Raw genomic sequence first — 18,377 nt, forward strand, 5'->3', positions numbered from 1 at the left:
TGGGGCCGGATGGGAGGTGTTTCAGTCAGTGGTCTGGCAGAGTGTTCTTGGTCATGCGCATTCCAAATGATATCGCCTTGCGTTCCATTACTTCTGTAGACACAAAGGAATTCTCCGGTTGGAATGTTATTTAATATTTATGATAACAACATCCTGAAGATTGATTCTCTACTTAGTTTGACAAGTTTATTTGACCTGTAATATAACTTTTTGAAGTTTTCGTCCGACGTTCGCCTGGARCTGRGCGAGCGTTTGGACATGTGTACTAAACYTGCTAGCAAAAGTAGCTACTTGGACATAAMTAATGGACATTATCGAACAAAACAACYATTTATTGTGYAACTAGGATTCCTGGGAGTGCATTCTGATGAAGATCATCAAAGGTAAGGGAATATTTATGATGTAATTTCGTATTTCTGTTGACTCCAACATGGCGGAGAAATGTTGTTATATCTGAGRGCCGTCTCAGGTTATTGCATGGTGTGCTTTTTACGTAAAGTWAAAAAAAAAATCTGACACAGAGGTTGCATTAAGAACAAGTGTATCTTTAATTATATGTAAAACATGTATCTTTCATCAAAGTGTATGATGAGTATTTCTGTTATTAGATGTGGCTCTCTGCAATTTCTCTGGATATTTTGGAGGAATTTCTGAACATGGCGCAAATGTAAACTAAGATTTTTGGATATAAATATGCACATTATCGAACAAAACATACATGTTGTCACGTTCCTGACCTGTTTTCCTTGTTTTTGTATGTGTTTAGTTGGTCAGGGCGTGAGTTGGGGTGGGCATTCTATGTTATGTGTTTCTATGTTTAGGTTCATTGTCTATTAGCCTGATATGGTTCTCAATCAGGGACAGGTGTGTTACGTTTCCTCTGATTGAGAACCATATTAAGGTAGGTTGTTCACACTGTTTGTTTGTGGGTGATTGTTCCTGTGTCTGTGTCTGTCGCACCACACGGGACTGTTTCGTTTTCGTTCGTTTGGTTAGTCTGTTCCTGTTCGTGCGTTCTTCGTGTTTTATTGTAGTTCACATGTTCAGGTCTGTCTACGTCGTTTTGGTTGTTTTGTAATTTTCCAAGTGTTTTTCGTGTTCGTCTTTGCTTTATTAAATATTCATCATGTCTTCACAACACGCTGCATTTTGGTCTGATCCCTACTCCTCCTCTTCAGACGAAGAGGAGGAGAGAAACCGTACATGTTACACATACATGAATTGTGTAACATGAAGTCCTATGAGTCCATCTGATGAAGATCKTCAAAGGTTAGTGACTCATTTTATCTCTATTTCTGCTTTTTGTGACTCRTATCTTTGGCTGGGAAAATGGCTGTGTTTTTCTGTGGCTATGTACTGACCTAACATAATCGTTTGGTTTGCTTCCGCCGTAAATSCTTTTTGWAATCAGACATTTTGGCTGGATTCACAACATGTGTAGCTTTCATTTGGTGTCTTTCATGTGTGATTTCATGAAAGATTGATTTTTATAGTAATATATTTGAATTTGGCGCGCTGCATTTTTTTCTGGCTTTTGGCCAAGTGGGACGTTAGCGTCCCACATATCTACCACTCGTGTCCGATTTCAGAAAGGCTTTACAGTGAAAGCACACCATATGATTATGTTAGGTCAGAGCCTAGTCACAAAAAACATACAACCATTTTCCAGCCAAAGAGAGGAGTCACAGAAAGCAGAAATAGAGATAAAATGAATCACTAACCTTTGATGYTCTTCATCAGATGGACTCATAGGACTTCATGTTACACAATTCATGTATGTTTTGTTCAATAAAGTTCATATTTATATCCAAAAATCTCAGTTTACATTGGCGCGTTATGTTCAGTAATGTTGTGCCTCAAACATCCGGCGAATTTACAGAGAGCCACATCAATTTACAGAAATACTCATCATAAACTTTGATAAAAGATACAAGTGTTATGCACAGAAATAAAGATATACTTCTCCTTAAAACCAGTTATGGACAGGGGGCAGCATTTCCACTTTGAACAAATTGTATGCCCAAACGGAATTTACTCCTACTCTGTCCCAGAAGGTAATACATGCATATTATTATTACTATCGTATAGAAAACACTCTGAAGTTTCTAAAACTGTTTGAATTATGTCTGTAAGTAGAACAGAACTCATTTGGCAGACAGAAACCTGAGAAGACTTCCAAACAGGAAGTGAGAACTCGATTTTCAAAACAGTGCCAAATGATACCCCATATAGTTATGTATAAGAAAACACTTCCTAGGGCTTCCACTAGATGTCACCGTCTTTAGATTTTGGTTATATGATTCTACTATAAAGGAGGGGCTCATAGGAGCTATTTTACTGAGTGGTCTTCAGAAATTCTCAGTCTCATTTTGCGCGCTCACGAGAGAGAGAGTGCTCTCGTTCCAATGCTCTTTCTTCAGACAATGAAATTCTCCGGGTGGATCATTATTGATGATTAATGTTAAACACATCCTAAATATGGATTGCATACATCATTTGACTTGTTTCTACGATCTGTAATGGAACTTTTTGAGTTTTTGTCTGGAGGGATTGCTCGTGCGTCATGAAAATGGATTCGTGGGCTGAACATGCTAACAACAAGTGGCTAAATGATGGGCTTTATGGAACTTTTCAGTCATTTATTGTCGAACTGGGAATCCTGGGAGTGCCTTCTGATGAAGTTATTCGAAGGTAAGTGCATATTTATAGTGTTTTTGTAGCTTCTGTTGACGCCAAAATGGCGACTATTTCTTTGGCTGGATTGTGCTTCTGAGTGCGTTCTCAGATTATTATTTTTCCAAAAGTTTATTTTGAAATCTGACACAGCGGGTTGATAGAGGATAATTTTATCTTTAATTCTGTGAATAACACTTGCATCTTTATCTATGTTTATGATGAGTATTTCTGCAAAATTCACCGGATGTTTTGGAATCAAAACATTACTGCACGTAACGCGCCAATGTAAACTGAGATTTGTTTTAATATATATATGCACATTATCGAACAAAACACACAATACATGTATAACATGATGTCCTAGACTGTCATCTGATGAAGATAATCGAAGGTTAGTGATTCATTTGAACTATATTTCAGCTTTTTCTAACTCCTATTGTTGGCTGAAAAAATGCTGTGTGTGTTTGTGACTTGGCTCTGACCTAACATAATCATATGTTGTGCTTTCACTGTAAATCATTTTGAAATCGGACACCATGGGTAGATTAACAAGATGTTTATCTTTCACTTTGCTCTATTGGACTTGTTAAGTGTGTGAAAGTTAAATTTCTAAAAAAAGATTTTGAATTCGCGCTGCCTTTTCAGGTGGAATGTTGTGGTGTTCGCTAGTGGAACCCGGGGCTAGAAAGGTTAATGCAACCGCTGTGTCAGATTTCAAAAAAGCTTTACGGAAAAAGCACATCATGCAATAATCTGAGTACGGCGCTCAGACATAAAAACAAGCCATACAGATACCGCCATGTTGTGAGTCAGTAAAAGTCAGAAATAGCGTTATAAATATTCACTTACTTTGATGATCTTCCTCAGAATGAACTCCCGAGGAATCCCAGTATGAGTTAAAAACTACAAACCTCAGATTTCCACTTCCTGGTTGGATTTTTCTCAGGTTTTGCCTGCCATATGAGTTCTATTACTCACAGACATCATTCAAACAGTTTTAGAAACGTCAGGAGTGATTTCTATCCAAATCTACTATTAAAATGCTGCCCCCTATCCCAAACAGGTTTTAAATGTTTCTACTTCCTTAAAACATAAGATTAATCTGTTAAACAAATGATGAGACATTATTGGTTACACCACTGAAGGAACATACGAGAAGACCATTTTTAAGAGTCCACAGGAGGGCGCACCGGGCTGCACATGAAAAGTTGACAGACAAGTATTTATTTTTTACCGGAAGGCTAGCCAACTAGTCAACTATCTAGTAAACACTTGGATACGAGGTTGGTGTCTCTTTTTGAGCAAAAGTAAATGGATATATCTTGTAATTGAACAAAATAGAGGTGGCAAATAACTGGGGACCATATGCCGTTAATGCGGGACATATTTTTTTTGCTAAACCGCTTATCAAAAGCTGATAGAATAGTAGTATTTCCACTGAATGTCAAACCATTCTAATTGCTAACCGTTAAGCTAACATGTTTTACAACACCAATAATACAAAAACATTAATGGCTTGATCACAAGATAACGCTGTGAAGGTAATATATTTCTTAAACGCTTGTTGAATATGCTGATAATACAGGGTTCCATGCTATGGAGCACAATGTATTTGCTGTTTTGTTCACGTTTTCAAGTATAGGTGACCAATCAAATCAAATCAAATCAAATCAAATTTTATTAGTCACATACACATGGTTAGCAGATGTTAATGCGAGTGTAGCGAAATGCTTGTGCTTCTAGTTCCGACAATGCATCAAGCATTCTGATTCTTGCATAGATTGTAATGGACACATATGATGTGGGTAAAATACATTTTTGAAGGTTGTACTGATTATGATGAGCTAATGCTAAGCTAATTGCCAGCTATGTGTGACGCCATGTTTGTTGGCATAATACAATGCTTTCTGGTTGTCATGTAAACATCCGTCAGATAAAATATGTTATAACAAAATGAGGTGAAGGGATGGTTCACTCTTTCGAGTAAACTTCCGGAAGTGAATGATGGTAGAACACCCCTCCTTCAACATGCATACTGCAAACAGACCAACTCTTGTAACCTCTTATCTTTGGTTGAAGTAAAAGAACAAACATGGTGGCGTGCACAAACTACCCATTGTCAGATTACTTTCTATTTTTTTTTCAAAATTATTTTGATCACTGGTGAGGTTACCTGTTATGTGGTGAATTGTATATAGTAATTGCTGTTTTCATAATTCATATTACGGTTTCTGTCAGCTGAGAGTTAGCTAAATATGACCGATTGTGTTAGGTCACTCTTTCCTCAGTTAGTGCTGTTACTAATATAGCCTACATTTTCCGGCATGGATGAGAATTGTGTTATGCTGTCGCTACTTCTGGGATTGTCTGAACATTTAATCTCAAAATGAACTGCTCACATTGAGGATATAACTTTATAAAGACTGTGTTTGTGCAAAATGTTTCTGTGAAAAAAAAACCAGTGTGGCCAGCTCAAACGCTGACTGTTGCGTCAATCGTAACTGGACGTTGTAAATAAATGTTCTAATCATACCGGTTTGAGTGTATGCTGCAGGGACATCTGTAAAATGATCACACCTGTGTGTGTAGTGTCAAAGTATTTCATGGCTCCACATTGCTGTTTGTTGTATCCACAAACATTTTGTTGACACATCTTGTAATGTTATACTATTCACTTTAGAGTGTTACTTTACTTCATGTAGGGTGGCATGTAGCCTAGTGGTGAAGAGCTTTGGGCCAGTAACCAAAAGGTTGCTGGTTCAAATCAACAAACAGTCTGTCAATGTCTGTCAACGTGCTGGAAGTCGCTCTGGAAAAGAGCGTCTGTCAAGTGTATCTTTCCCTGAAGTTTGCTGGAAGCCATCAACGGCAGAGTTGAGAACAAGTTTGACACTTGTTTTTTGTGACTGTTACCCAGAGTGACACAACGGATGTTCTACACAACTACAGCATGGGAACAATCAGAGCACAGCAAAACAGGAAGTAGGGAAAAGCAACACAAAGCAATATAAAACCTAAAATAGCAACTATCAGGACTCATTATAAAAAACTCTATCAAATCGCTAACCCAGAAAACAGAGCTCAACTGTCTACATCTGTTGTGACTGGTGCTTGACAAGCTCTCAAAGAAGAAGTCTACTTGCTTGTCACAAATACCCACGCTCTAATGTGAAGGAAAATGGTGGAGGTTGAGAGAACATTGGGTCCACAGCTAACTGACAGCATCAAGGTCTTGGCACGTCAGTAAGATGCAGAGCGAAGTAAAGTTGTCAAATAAAGGATAGAAACAACAAGGAAGAGTTTGGGAAACTTGTCAATGACATAACAGCTGTTTTGGAGACTAGGTTTTGATTCAACATCAGGCTRCTCAAAAATAACATTTTACAGCATGTTTACTGCACTTACACTACACTACTCCTCTTGTTAAAGGTTTTATGGAATAATAATTTTGCATGCAGGTATAAAAAAAAAATCTATGCAATCTTAATTTGTACCGTTTTATAATTTTACTTTGCACATACACCAATAAGTAGTTTGATCATAACTCATTGTCTTATTCCCTTAAGCAAATGAATGTTGATCCACTTCATGATTAATAGACCTGCACTATACATTACTCTATTTTAACTCCAATTGGTTTGTTCCCATTGTATTCAGTGATGGTGAAATTGTAGCCATAAGTACAGTACATGTCAAAGAACCATTGAAATGGAAAACAGTTAAGGGTAATACTTGATGTTCGTCTGAAGTAACTATTAAGAACAGAGTGAGGCTTCCAACTACCCCTTGGCCCTGAGCGATGCCAGTGAATGCAAGATTAAAAGTTTTCAAAGGGAGGAATTACATCAAAGATTTAGTGCATTGTTCTGTGAAAAGCTACTCTGCACTGCAAGTTAACATGTATTGGCAAAAACTGGTAGAGAACGTGAAGAGAGCAAGTCTTATGGCGTGAAGAATATCTAGGCACCTTTCCACCTGGAATTCAATGAACGAGTAGGGCTCCATTTAATATTTAGATCACACTTTAATATGTTGGCGTCCGCATAACAACCCTAGAGAGCATCATACTTGAGCTGTGGTTAAACCACAAAGTACTTGAGTTTGTCTAATTGAATGCATTTAAAGCCCAAAACCATGCCTCGGATAACTCAATCTGTCACTAACATTTAATAGGCAAAAATTATTTCAGCTAAGACGAGGTTCCTGATACAATATATACACCAAAGTATGAGGACACCCCTTCAAATGAGTAGATTTGGCTATTTCAGCCACACCCATTGTTGACAGGTGTAATAAAATCGAGCACACAGCCATGCYATCTCCATAGACAAACATTGGCAGTAGAATGGCCTTAGTGAAGAGCTCAGTGATTTTCAACCCGTCATAGGATGCCACCTTTCCAACAAGTCAGTTTGTCCAATTTCTGCCCTGATAGAGCTGCCCCGGTCAACTGTAAGTGCTGTTATTGTGAAGTGGAAACTAGGAGCAACAACGGCTCAGCCGCGAAGTGGTAGGCCYCAAGCTCACGGAACGGGACCCCCGAGTGCTGAAGAGGTTACAAAACTCTCTACCGAGTTCCAAACTGCCTCTGAAATGGGTTTCCATGGCCGAGCAGCAGCACACAAGCGTAAGATGATCAAGCGCAATGCCAAGCGATGGCTGGAGTGATGTAAAGCTCACCACCATTGGACTCTGGAGCAGTGGAAAAGTGTTCTCTGGAGTGATGAATCACTCTTCACGATCTGGCAGTTCAATCAATGAATCTGGGTTTGGCGGATGCCAGGAGAACGCTACCTGCCCCAATTAAGAGTGCGAACTGTAAAGTTTGGTGGAGGAGGAATAAGGGTCTGGGGCTGTTTTTTATGTTTCGGACTAGGCCCCTTAGTTCCATTGAAGGGAAATCTTAACGTTACAGCATACAATGACATTTTAGACAATTCTGTGCTTCCAACTTTGCGGCAACAGTTTGGGGAAGGCCCTTTCCTGTTTCAACATGACAATCCCCCTGTGCACAAAGCAATGTCCATGCAGAAATGGTTTGTCGAGATCGGTTTGGAAGAACTTGAATGGCCTGCACAGAACCTTGATCTCAACCCCATCGAAAACCTTTGGGATGAATTGGAACGCAGACTGCGAGCCAGGCCTAATCGCCCAGCATCAGTGCCCGACCTCACTTAATGCTCGTGGCTGAATAGAAGCAAGTTCCAGCAGCAATGTTTTAACATCTTGTGGAAAGCCTTCCCAGAAGAGTGGAGTCTGTTATAGCAGTAAAGGGGTACCAACTTCATATTAATGCCCATGATTTTGAAATGAAATGTTTGACGAGTAGGTGTACAAATGCATTTGGTAATGTTGTGTATATGAACTCCACAATTTATAATAGACACATTTTTTAGCTTATGTTCAGGAAGGTCATCGTAGCTTATTTAATCTGCCTATAAACTCTACATGCTTTTCCACGTTGTGGAGGTAGTACAACATAACATACAGTGCCTTCGAAAAGTATTCAGACCCCTTGACTTTTTCCACATTTTGTTAGGGTACAGCCTCAATCAAAAAAATATTAAATTGTTGTTTTTTCCCACATCAACCTACACACAAAACCCCATAATGACAAAGCAAAAACATTGTTTGTATTTTATTCAAGCAAATGTATCAAATAAAAAAAACGGAAATGTGACATTTACATAAGTATGTKAATTCTTCTCTGCAGATCCTCTCAAGCTCTGTCAGGTTGGATGGGGAGCGTTGCTGCACAGCAATCTTCAGGTCTCTCCAGAAATGTTTGATCGGGTTCAAGTCCGGGCTCTGGCTGGGCCACTCAAGGACATTCAGAGACTTGTCTCGGAGCCACTCCTGCATTGTCTTGGCTTTGTGCTTAGGGTCGTTGTCTTGTTGAAAGGGGAACATTCGCCCCAGTCTGAGGTGCTGAGCGCTCTGGAGCAGGTTCTCATCAAGGATCTCTCTGTACTTTGCTCCGTTCATCTTCGATCCTCACTAGTCTCCCAGTCCCTGCCGCTGAAAAACATCCCCACCACATGACGCTGCAACCACCATGCTTCACCTTAGGGATGGTGCCAGGTTTCCTCCAGACGTGACGCTTGGCATTCAGGCCAAAGATGTCAATCTTAGTTTCATCAGACCAGATAATATTGTTTCTCATTGTCTGAGAGTCTTTAAGTGTCTTTTGGCAAACTCCAAGCGGGCTATGTGTCTTTTACTGAGGAGTGGCTTCCGTCCGGCCACTCTACCATAAAGGCATGGTTGGTCGAGTGCTGCAGAGAGGATGGTCCTCCTGGAAGGTTCTCCCATCTCCACAGAGGACCTTCAGAGCCAAGGCCCTTATCCCCCGATTGCTCAATTTGGCCGGGCGGACAGCTCTAGGAAAAATMATGGTGCTTCCAAACTTCTTCCATTTAAGAATGATGGAGGCCACTGTGTTCTTGGGGACCTTAAATTATTCATGAATTTTTTGGTAACCTTCCCCAGATCTGTGCCTCGACAGAATCCTTTCTTGGAGCTCTATGTACAATTCCTTGGTTTTTGCTCTGTCATGCACTGTCAACTTGGGACCTTATATAGACAAGTGTGTGCCTTTCGAAAATCATGTCCAATGAATTTAATTTACCACAGGTTTACTCCAATCAGGGTTAAGAAACATCTCAAGGATAATCAATGTAAACAGGATGCACCTGAGCTCAATTGTGTGTCTCATAGCAAAGGGTATGAATACTTATGTAAATAGGGTATTTCTGTTTTATATTTTTAATACATTTTCAAACATTTCTAAAAACCTGTTTTCACTTTGTCCTTATGGGGTATTGTGTGTAGTTTCTATGGATTTGTATCTATTTATTCCATTTTAGAATACGATTGTAACGTAACAAAATGTGGAAAAAGTCAAGGGGTCTGAATACTTTCCGATGACACTGTAGCCCAACGTTTGTAGAACAACTAAAGTTACATTAATAACTCTAAATTGAGCCTATAGGAATACCTATTTATTTGTTAACCGCTCAACACAGAATAGCGCATGTGCGTTCACACCCTCATATCGTTTGGAGAAAATATATATTTTTTTTAATTCAGCTTTGTATTCATACTATAAAATAATATAAAATAATGTCACAAAATTCTAAGCAAATCTTGTCTGCTAAATGAACTAGTGTAACCCAAAGTCATTTGGCATAGTCAGATCAGGACCTAACATAAGGACAACTCAGTGTCACGTTCGTCGTAACGAGGAGACCAAGGCCCAGCGTGATTTGAATACATTCTTCTTTTATTAACAAAGAACACTAAACAAACTAACAAAATTAACGTGAAGCTAATACAWCGAGTGCTGACATGCAACTACACATAGACAATAACCCACAAAACCTAAATGGAAAATGGCAACCTAAATAGGATCCCCAATCAGAGACAACGATAAACAGCTGCCTCTGATTGGGAACCAAATCAGGCCACCATAGACCTACAATAACCTAGACTTACAAAAACCCCATAGATCTACAAAAAACCCTAGACAACCCAAAACACGCATACCCATCCACGTCACACCCTGACCTGACAAATAATACAGAAAACATATATAACTAAGGTCAGGGCGTGACACTCAGATCATGCTATTCTGTTCTTTTGAAAAATACTACATTTTCTTCATATCATGTTTCTTTAGACCTGTCTAAAATAAATAATGGATTTATTGTGACGGTGTAGGCTATATCACATGGGTTTATTAGTCTTTATAAAATGTAGATGTTCCAAAGGTCTGCATCAGTGGAAGCCAGGAGCTGCTACACGTGTTTATGTTAATTAATAGACAATTACCATGAGACCGAGAGTTATTTGCTTGACAATCACCAGCTGACAAAATTCATTGACCGCCAGAGCCCTAGGTGTGGTCGACAAAAAGAGGGCTCTGCTTGATGTTAAAAATAAAGTGTTAGAAACAAAGAAGGTCTGAAATATCCTCAATACCCAAAAAGTGTTTTTATCAAATTCCCGTGAAATGTAGGCGTGTTGAATGCTCCCCTGAGGGAACGTCTGCTGCTACCGGGGGAATTTGTAATTCTCACAGTCTCACATTGCAACCATTCCAAGGTGCACTCTCTTGTTAGGATCAGCTCAAACATACACTTCATGTGGGAAAATAACAGTTTCCCTTTGCTGGTGTAACTGCATATGTGAAAGCTGTAAATGTCAACACTAAAGTGGGCAGACAGTTGGTGTGGCGTGTTTTTATTCTTTCAATGCTAAAACTTTCCCAAAAATATTTTGTAACTTTCATATATGTCCTACAATGGATATAGGGTAAGGCAGTGTTTCTGTAATTCTGAAAAGAGACTGCAACTTGTCTGCTACAGCTGACAAAATGCACTTCAAAGAGATGGAAATGTAACTCTGGAAAACAACACACAGCATGCAAGCATGTGTTACATAAGAAGAGATGGATACAGAGAGAATATGCCAATGTCATGATATTATGTCCCTGTCGTTGTGCTAATACAAAGTTGCAATAGTATCGTGCATATTGACACATGGTTGACAACACTATTACTAGTATCTTAATCTTCCATGACAGAAGTAATGAAAATCAATCCCGATTGATGAGTAGGCGAGAGGCTGCAGTGCTCACACAGTCAGATATACAGAGCCCTCTACTCCCACTCATCCCTGGAGTCTCATAGACTCGAGCAATTAATGCCCTCAGGTTGCCATGGAGGATCTGGAGGGGGGAGCATGGGCAATAGATGTGCCCCAACATGCAGGTAGTAAAAACATGTTGAGGTAATACAGAGTTGAGCTGTAGACAATCTTAGTTGCAGCACCAGGTGAAAATACTCACCCATACATCAAGAGAATAATTATTGCAGGCTTAATGGAAATAGATACGCTTTAAAAACTTTATGGAAATAGATAATTTTAATGAAATGCAGTTTTCATTAAGCATTAAAATGTATATATAATGAATATTGACCTTAATTACTTGTAAGGTAGAACATTTGTTTTCTAAAACAAGCGCATATCAATTAGTCGTTTTCTAGATGATTTTGTTCCCTTCTAAAAGCATTGACTCGGAAGTATTTTTTGTAAAAATATTTCAAAGCCAGATTCAGAATTCTCTTTGTTCTCTTTCGTACACACTTTTATTAGTACACACTTAATAATGAAGCTGCACAGATAGAATTTGGCAATTGGTGGACATTTTGCAATATGTTGAAGGGATTCTTGACCAACTTTTTTCTACACAAAGTTGAAAAAAGAGTGTTTGGAGTAGTTGAGAAAAGGTTCCCTGCTACACCGATATTGGAGTCTGGGATGGATAGATGCTGGGATATATGCTGATGCTTGGTTGAAGTCCGGAAGTGGCTCAAACACTTTAACTTATTTATTTTCACTTCAGGAAAAGACTAATGCTGGCAATAAATACAGAATCCAACAGCTTTTGCAACTCTTTGTGGATTCATTTCACAGTCAATTGGCACTCCAGGGCTACAAAACTCTATTTATTGAAGACCTGCTCCTGAAAGAGAGAAGCGTCAGGCAAAGTTCTTCATGGCTCTTGGGTTTTGTGGGAGTTGTCTTTGGGAGCTGACAGCAAATACGAAATTGCTTACCCAGCAACTCATTTAATATCAAGGCTCTTCTAAAATACCAACCTTTAAAATGCAACATTTACAACCTTTGAAGATGCTCTGCAGTCAATCTCATGACAGCTGTATGGCTATATTGGGTTAAAAGTTGTCTTAAACACACACATTGTAAGTGAAATCATGAAAAATAATGTGTATAGTCACATACCTTATTTGTCAAGATAGAACAACAGCACACTGCTGCAGGATCAGGGCCTATGGTGACCTTCCCCTCCTAACAGGTTGTACGGTGGCGTCACAGGCCGCCCTCATTAGGCAATGGGGCGGCACATTCGCTGACGCCGCAGTAGACGCTGGCAGATGGGTAACATTCACCAGTCATCATGATCTCACAGGAGGGCGTACGCCTCCATCAGCAAGCAACCTTAATTAGATCAGTATACTCTCCAGGAGACCTCAAACAGAAACAAATGAAGGTTAAAATCAGAACACATTCAGCGATAAAAACCAAACCCTGTTTTAATGAATTCCCTTAAGCAAAGATTGTGGAACTGTATTATACTCTGGGGGTAGGTAAAACGTTAAAGCCATTGTATCACAAAAGGCTGGTCTGCCCTGTTAATGTTTCTGTTCACATTGTGCATCCGACCTTTTGTATGATTACAATAATTCAATTACAGGTATGAATCATCATATAAAAACATACTATAGTATACTATGGTATAAATACTATAGTATTCACTGTAGTGAGATTGTGGACTTTACTGTAGTATTAACTTTAGTGTTTTTCGGGACAACAGTCAGTGTAGCATTTACTGTAGTATTTACTGTAGTATGTACAGTTAACTGTAGTATAAATACTGTAGTAAAATATACTATAGTAATTACGATAGTGTTTTTGCGGACTATAGTATTTACTGTAGTGGTTTTGCGGACATTACTATAGTATTTACTCTAGTGATTTTGTTTTATTATCTTTGACATGGAGGCGGGGGCTTTCTCCTTGAGGAAACAAACTGGCAAATACTAAAATAGCACATTTTCCATAACCTAGGTAGGTAGGACTAATGTCTGAACAGATAGGGTCAGAGCTTCTGCTCTTGTCATGTTTTGTCATTGATTATCATGTCTTGTCCCTGTGCTTCCCTCTGCTGGTCTTATTAGGTTCTTTCCCTCTTTCTATCCCTCTCTCTCCCCCTTCCTCTCTCCCTCTCTCGCTCTCTCTCTCTATCGTTCCGTTCCTGCTCCCAGCTGTTTCTCATTCTCCTAACGACCTCATTTACTCTTTCACACCTGTCCCCTATTTTGCCCTCTGATTAGAGTCCCTATTTCTCCCTCTGTTTTCCGCTTCTGTCCTTGTCGGATTCTTGTTTGATGTTTGCTGTCCTGTGTCCTTGTTCCGCCCTGTCGTGTTTTTGCCTTCTTCAGATGCTGCGTGTGAGCAGGTGTCTATGTCAGCTACGGCCTGTGCCTTCCTGAAGCGACCTGCAGTCGCGTCTCCAGTCGTTCCTCTCTACTGACGAGAGGATTTCAGTTTCCTGTTTTGGATTTACCTTTGATATATCCAGGAGAATCATTGTTTGTTTGATACTGGAATAAAGACTCTATTACGTCGCTTTTGGGTCCTCATTCATCAGCATAACAGCTCTTTTCTATAACCTATGGGGAACACAATATATGGTCTATACTAGGAATGTAGGTTTCTCATTTACGGGTGGCACAAATTGAAATGTGGGCAGGGGATATGCAAAGTAAATACTGTATAGTATAGTAAAAAAAAGTTGTGTTTTTGCGGACTGTAGTGTTTTTGTGACATTACTGTAGTATTTACAACAATGTTTTCCCCCAGATAATACTGTAGTATTTACTATAGTATTCTAAAGTATACTACACAATTGTATAGTAAGTACTACACATGATCGAAGGATATTACAGTGTGCAGTATAGTTTTCTACGGTATACTGTAGTTTACTGCATAATTCTATGGTAAGTTCTGTAGTATTCTATAGTAAACTGTAGTATTTTTTCATGTGGGTCAGTACACACTCAGTTGAATAGTTGTGGAGAGGTCTGTCTTTTGCTTTTAGTATTCTGGTTTCTCCTTTGTTAGTGCTCTCTTCAACACTCTGCTAAGGTTTTATGTTTACTGGAGAAAAGCCAACCTCCTAACGGCAAATAAAGAGTTTTCGCTTAACCCTTGAAATCAGCTGGGATGTCTGTTCAGAGCATGTATGCTGGGAGAAACTTTCTTTATATGTTCAGGCCTTAACTTATTCATGAAGTCAACTGATATGGGATCCTTTGTAACACTGCTCAGAAAGACAATAGGTAAGGGAATGTGTTGTTTTAAATGTCATACTGTATGTCATGTTATTGACTACTTTCTTTTGGCAGTGTATGTTAGACTATTGAGGAGGAGCACTATATATATTTCTTGTGGTTTTGTGGTGTGTGTGTGTAAGCCTCTCCCTTAAGGTCTGAAGGATGCCTCCACTGCACAGTGTTTAACTTGAGTTTCTGTCTGATAAGATTTGGTTGCACAGCGGACAGCAGTTGGACATCCAGGAGATTTCATTAAGATTGCAAGGTGGACCAGGAGGTTATGAAGCACAAACAAACTCCCAATATCCAAACCATCTTTGACAGTAACCACAGAACATAATGGCATTATCGACACTTTGTTCTAGCCCAAGTAAAACATTGCCTGATGTTAGCTTTCAAACAATAAACACTTCCATTTAATGGTCAGGAAATATTCTGTGAGCAGATATGAGAGGATCTGGAAAGTGTTAGATAAATATACTCACATCAAGGCATTGATATCTAGCTATCACTATGGAACAATATCAAATGTTTGCTGTCTTTGAAATAGTTTTGCTTGAGAATGAAACTTAGGGTTAGTTGGGTAACCCCAGTTCTATGATAATATGAGTGAGATGTCTCACATCGGGATTTGCTCGGCAGATCACTGGTCTTGAAGAACCAATCACACAGTGTCTGTTGGAGACAGGCAGGTTGAGTGGCAAATGAGGTGAGCCATTCTCCTCCTTATACAGTGCAACTCACCAGTCCACTGGTCATTCTCAAGCATGCCTCTCTTCCTTGCTCTCTTGCGAGCAGGGAAACGCTGTGTGATATTTTACTCATATTATCATAGAACCGGGCATCTGCAAGTAACCCCAATGTCTATTTCAAATACTAATTTCTATATCTCACATACGGATAAGGCCAACTCCCGTATCCCAGACATGCTCTCCGAAGCCAGGGTAGTCCCAACAAGATCAACCCTCAGAGGTTCCGATACTGAGTAAGTACGCACCAATGAAGGTGCAGTGACAGCCGGTAAAAGCCTCAGAAACGTATAAAGGGTGGCCCAACATGCATTAATGCAAATCTCTCATTAGGAGATGCCTTAGAACACTGCCTAAGAGGTAGCCATACCTCTGGTGGAATGAGCCCTTCCTTTGCAATCATATTTCCAATAGTCTCTAATATCCCAAGGGATAGCTGTTAACGAGATAGGGCCACCCACTCCACCTTGCAGGGAGGCGCTCAAATAGGGCATAGGTTGTTGCCACTCTAGCGCAATACTCTCGCTTCATTCAGGCAAATGCGCAAAATGCATACTGGACACAGAAGAGCGGTGGGTGGGAACCACAAGCTCTAGGGCACGACAACCACAGTTTCCACTGACCTTGGACATAAAGGTGGGGTTTAGGTTACAAGGTCCTAAGAGAACCCTGGAGCAAACTGTAGGCAAGAATGGCGGACTGACAGTGCATGCATTCCACTCACTCGCCTTTCAGGGGTAAGGTCAGATGGTAAATAAGTTTAGAAGGAAAAGTATTACATCTCAAGCTTTCCAGTGGCTCAAGAGGATACCATGAGGAAGCCTCAAGCACAATAGACAGGTCCCAATAACAGTGCTTAAGGCTTCATCAACAACATTACAGAGTGTGTTACACTACCGTGTAACAGTTGAGGCCGTTGTGACAGGCTGAGATAGGTGCTAACAGACCTTGCAGTGAAGATCTTCCCCCTGTCCAAAATGGTCCTTCAATGAATTATAAAAATGTTGGTTACAGAGCATATAAGGAATGATCTATGTAGGTCACACCACTTCTCAAAAAGGGGAGAGAAAATGCATACAACCTGGTGGTGCGTTTATCACCATGTAGGGATGGTCTCCAAAAACTCTCATAGAATTATCACTTGTAACAGTCTCTTGAGTCCGTCTGGATAGATGCGAAAATTAGGCTACCTGGGATACCTCGCAATGCGTCGGAGGCAGAAGAGCAAAGTGATTCTTGCAAAACATGCGTGATCCTCCTGGGCTGCAAGTGGCATAGGCATTGGCTATACCGTGTCACTGAGCATGGCATTGCGAGAGAGCAACCAACAGAATGACAGAATGACAAGAATGACAAGTCGTCAACCAGTGACTGCTCCACCATGGAAAGATTGCAAAACCCAGATTCCTCCATATTCTGCATGTACAAGCCAGGAGAGCATCTAGCCAGGGTCTTGCTGGTAAGGGGATAGTCCCATGAGCTCCTCGCTTCCCTGAAGCAAACTGGGACTGAAGCAGTTGCTCAGCGGGGGACATGCAGGATGTGTCTTTTCCCATTGTACTGGCCCCTTCCAGGGTTCTGGCCCCCCCAAGGGAGCCGGCCATTTGTAAATGCTGAGGAGCCCAAACTCCCCTTGAGAAGGAAAAAAACTGCATCTTCGCCCTCCATCTCAGTCTCAAAGTCGAGGAGACAGATTAATCCTGTCATCCCCTAGCTTGCCTTCCCCTGGCACAACGTTGTCAGGACAGTGAGGAGAGGGAATCGAGGCCATACATAACCTTACCCCAGCTGGGCTCGGTTGCGTGGGGCTGAGCCTCAAACTTGGCCGGTGGCTTCGAGGTGATGGAGGTGGGAGAGATAGCGGAGCGTTTTGGCCTCCTACTCAAACCAGCTTTAGACAGCAATTTACAATGCTTACAGGACATGGGTTGTTGAGTGCTTACTGAGCATGTTCCCATCTCTGGTAATTGAATCAAATCATAGAAGGTGAAAATTCTTCCCCACAATCATGGAACCACAAGTGCAAGAACATGGGGGTTTGAGAGCATTGTTTGGCTCATCTTGTGATTGGTCAACAGTAGCCATTGTATAAAACAGGGCTAGCTGATGCCGAGATGCCTGTTGAAAAAAACGATGTGTAAGCCCTGGGTTTAAATACAGCGGTTCAGAAAGTATTCACACCACTTGGCTTTTTCCACCTTTTGTTGTGTTACAGCCTGAATACAAAATGAGTGAACCTTCTTAGGTATCAATTTTCGACTAAAATGACAAACCCAAATCTAACTGCCTGTATCTCAGGCCCTGAAGCAATGATATGCACATTCTAGGTACCATTTGAAAGGAAACACTTTGAAGTTTATGGAAATGTGAATTGAATGTAGGAGAATACAACACAATAGATCTGGTAGAAGAAAATACAAAGAAAAAAACAACCGTTTTTATTTTTCTCCCACCATCTTCGTAATGCAACAGAAAAGTCCCACATCTAGCCATTCCGATGTTGCCCACAAGATGGCAGCAGTGTATGTGCAAAGTTTCAGATGGATAACTTGAAGTATGAGGAAACTACATGACATTTAGTGTGAAGTCACCCAGGTACATTTGGGCAAATCGTGAAGGAGACATTTACATTCACATTACAATTTTCTGCAAGAATATCGTCAAATCTGTATTTTGGGATTTTAATTTAGCTTTTCCAGTATTAGTAGCAATATTATAAGTTCAACATTTGCAAAACACCCAGTTTTCATACAGTTGAAGTCGGAGACGGTTAAGACTTCTACTTTGTGCATGACACAAGTCATTTTTCCAACAATTCTTTACAGACAGATTATTTAACTTATTTCACTTGTATCACAATTCCAGTGGGTCAGAAGTTTACATACACTAAGTTGACTGGGCCTTTAAACAACTTGGAACATTCTAGAAATTTATGTCATGGTATAGGAACTGTATATAGGAAATAAAACGAATATTCAAAACTCCTTACACACAGAACACACAGCTGGTGATGGTGATATAACTGGGTAGAACA

The sequence above is a fragment of the Salvelinus sp. IW2-2015 genome, linkage group LG4q.1:29 (assembly GCF_002910315.2).
Source record: "Salvelinus sp. IW2-2015 linkage group LG4q.1:29, ASM291031v2, whole genome shotgun sequence".
NCBI classification, from domain to species: Eukaryota; Metazoa; Chordata; class Actinopteri; order Salmoniformes; family Salmonidae; genus Salvelinus; species Salvelinus sp. IW2-2015.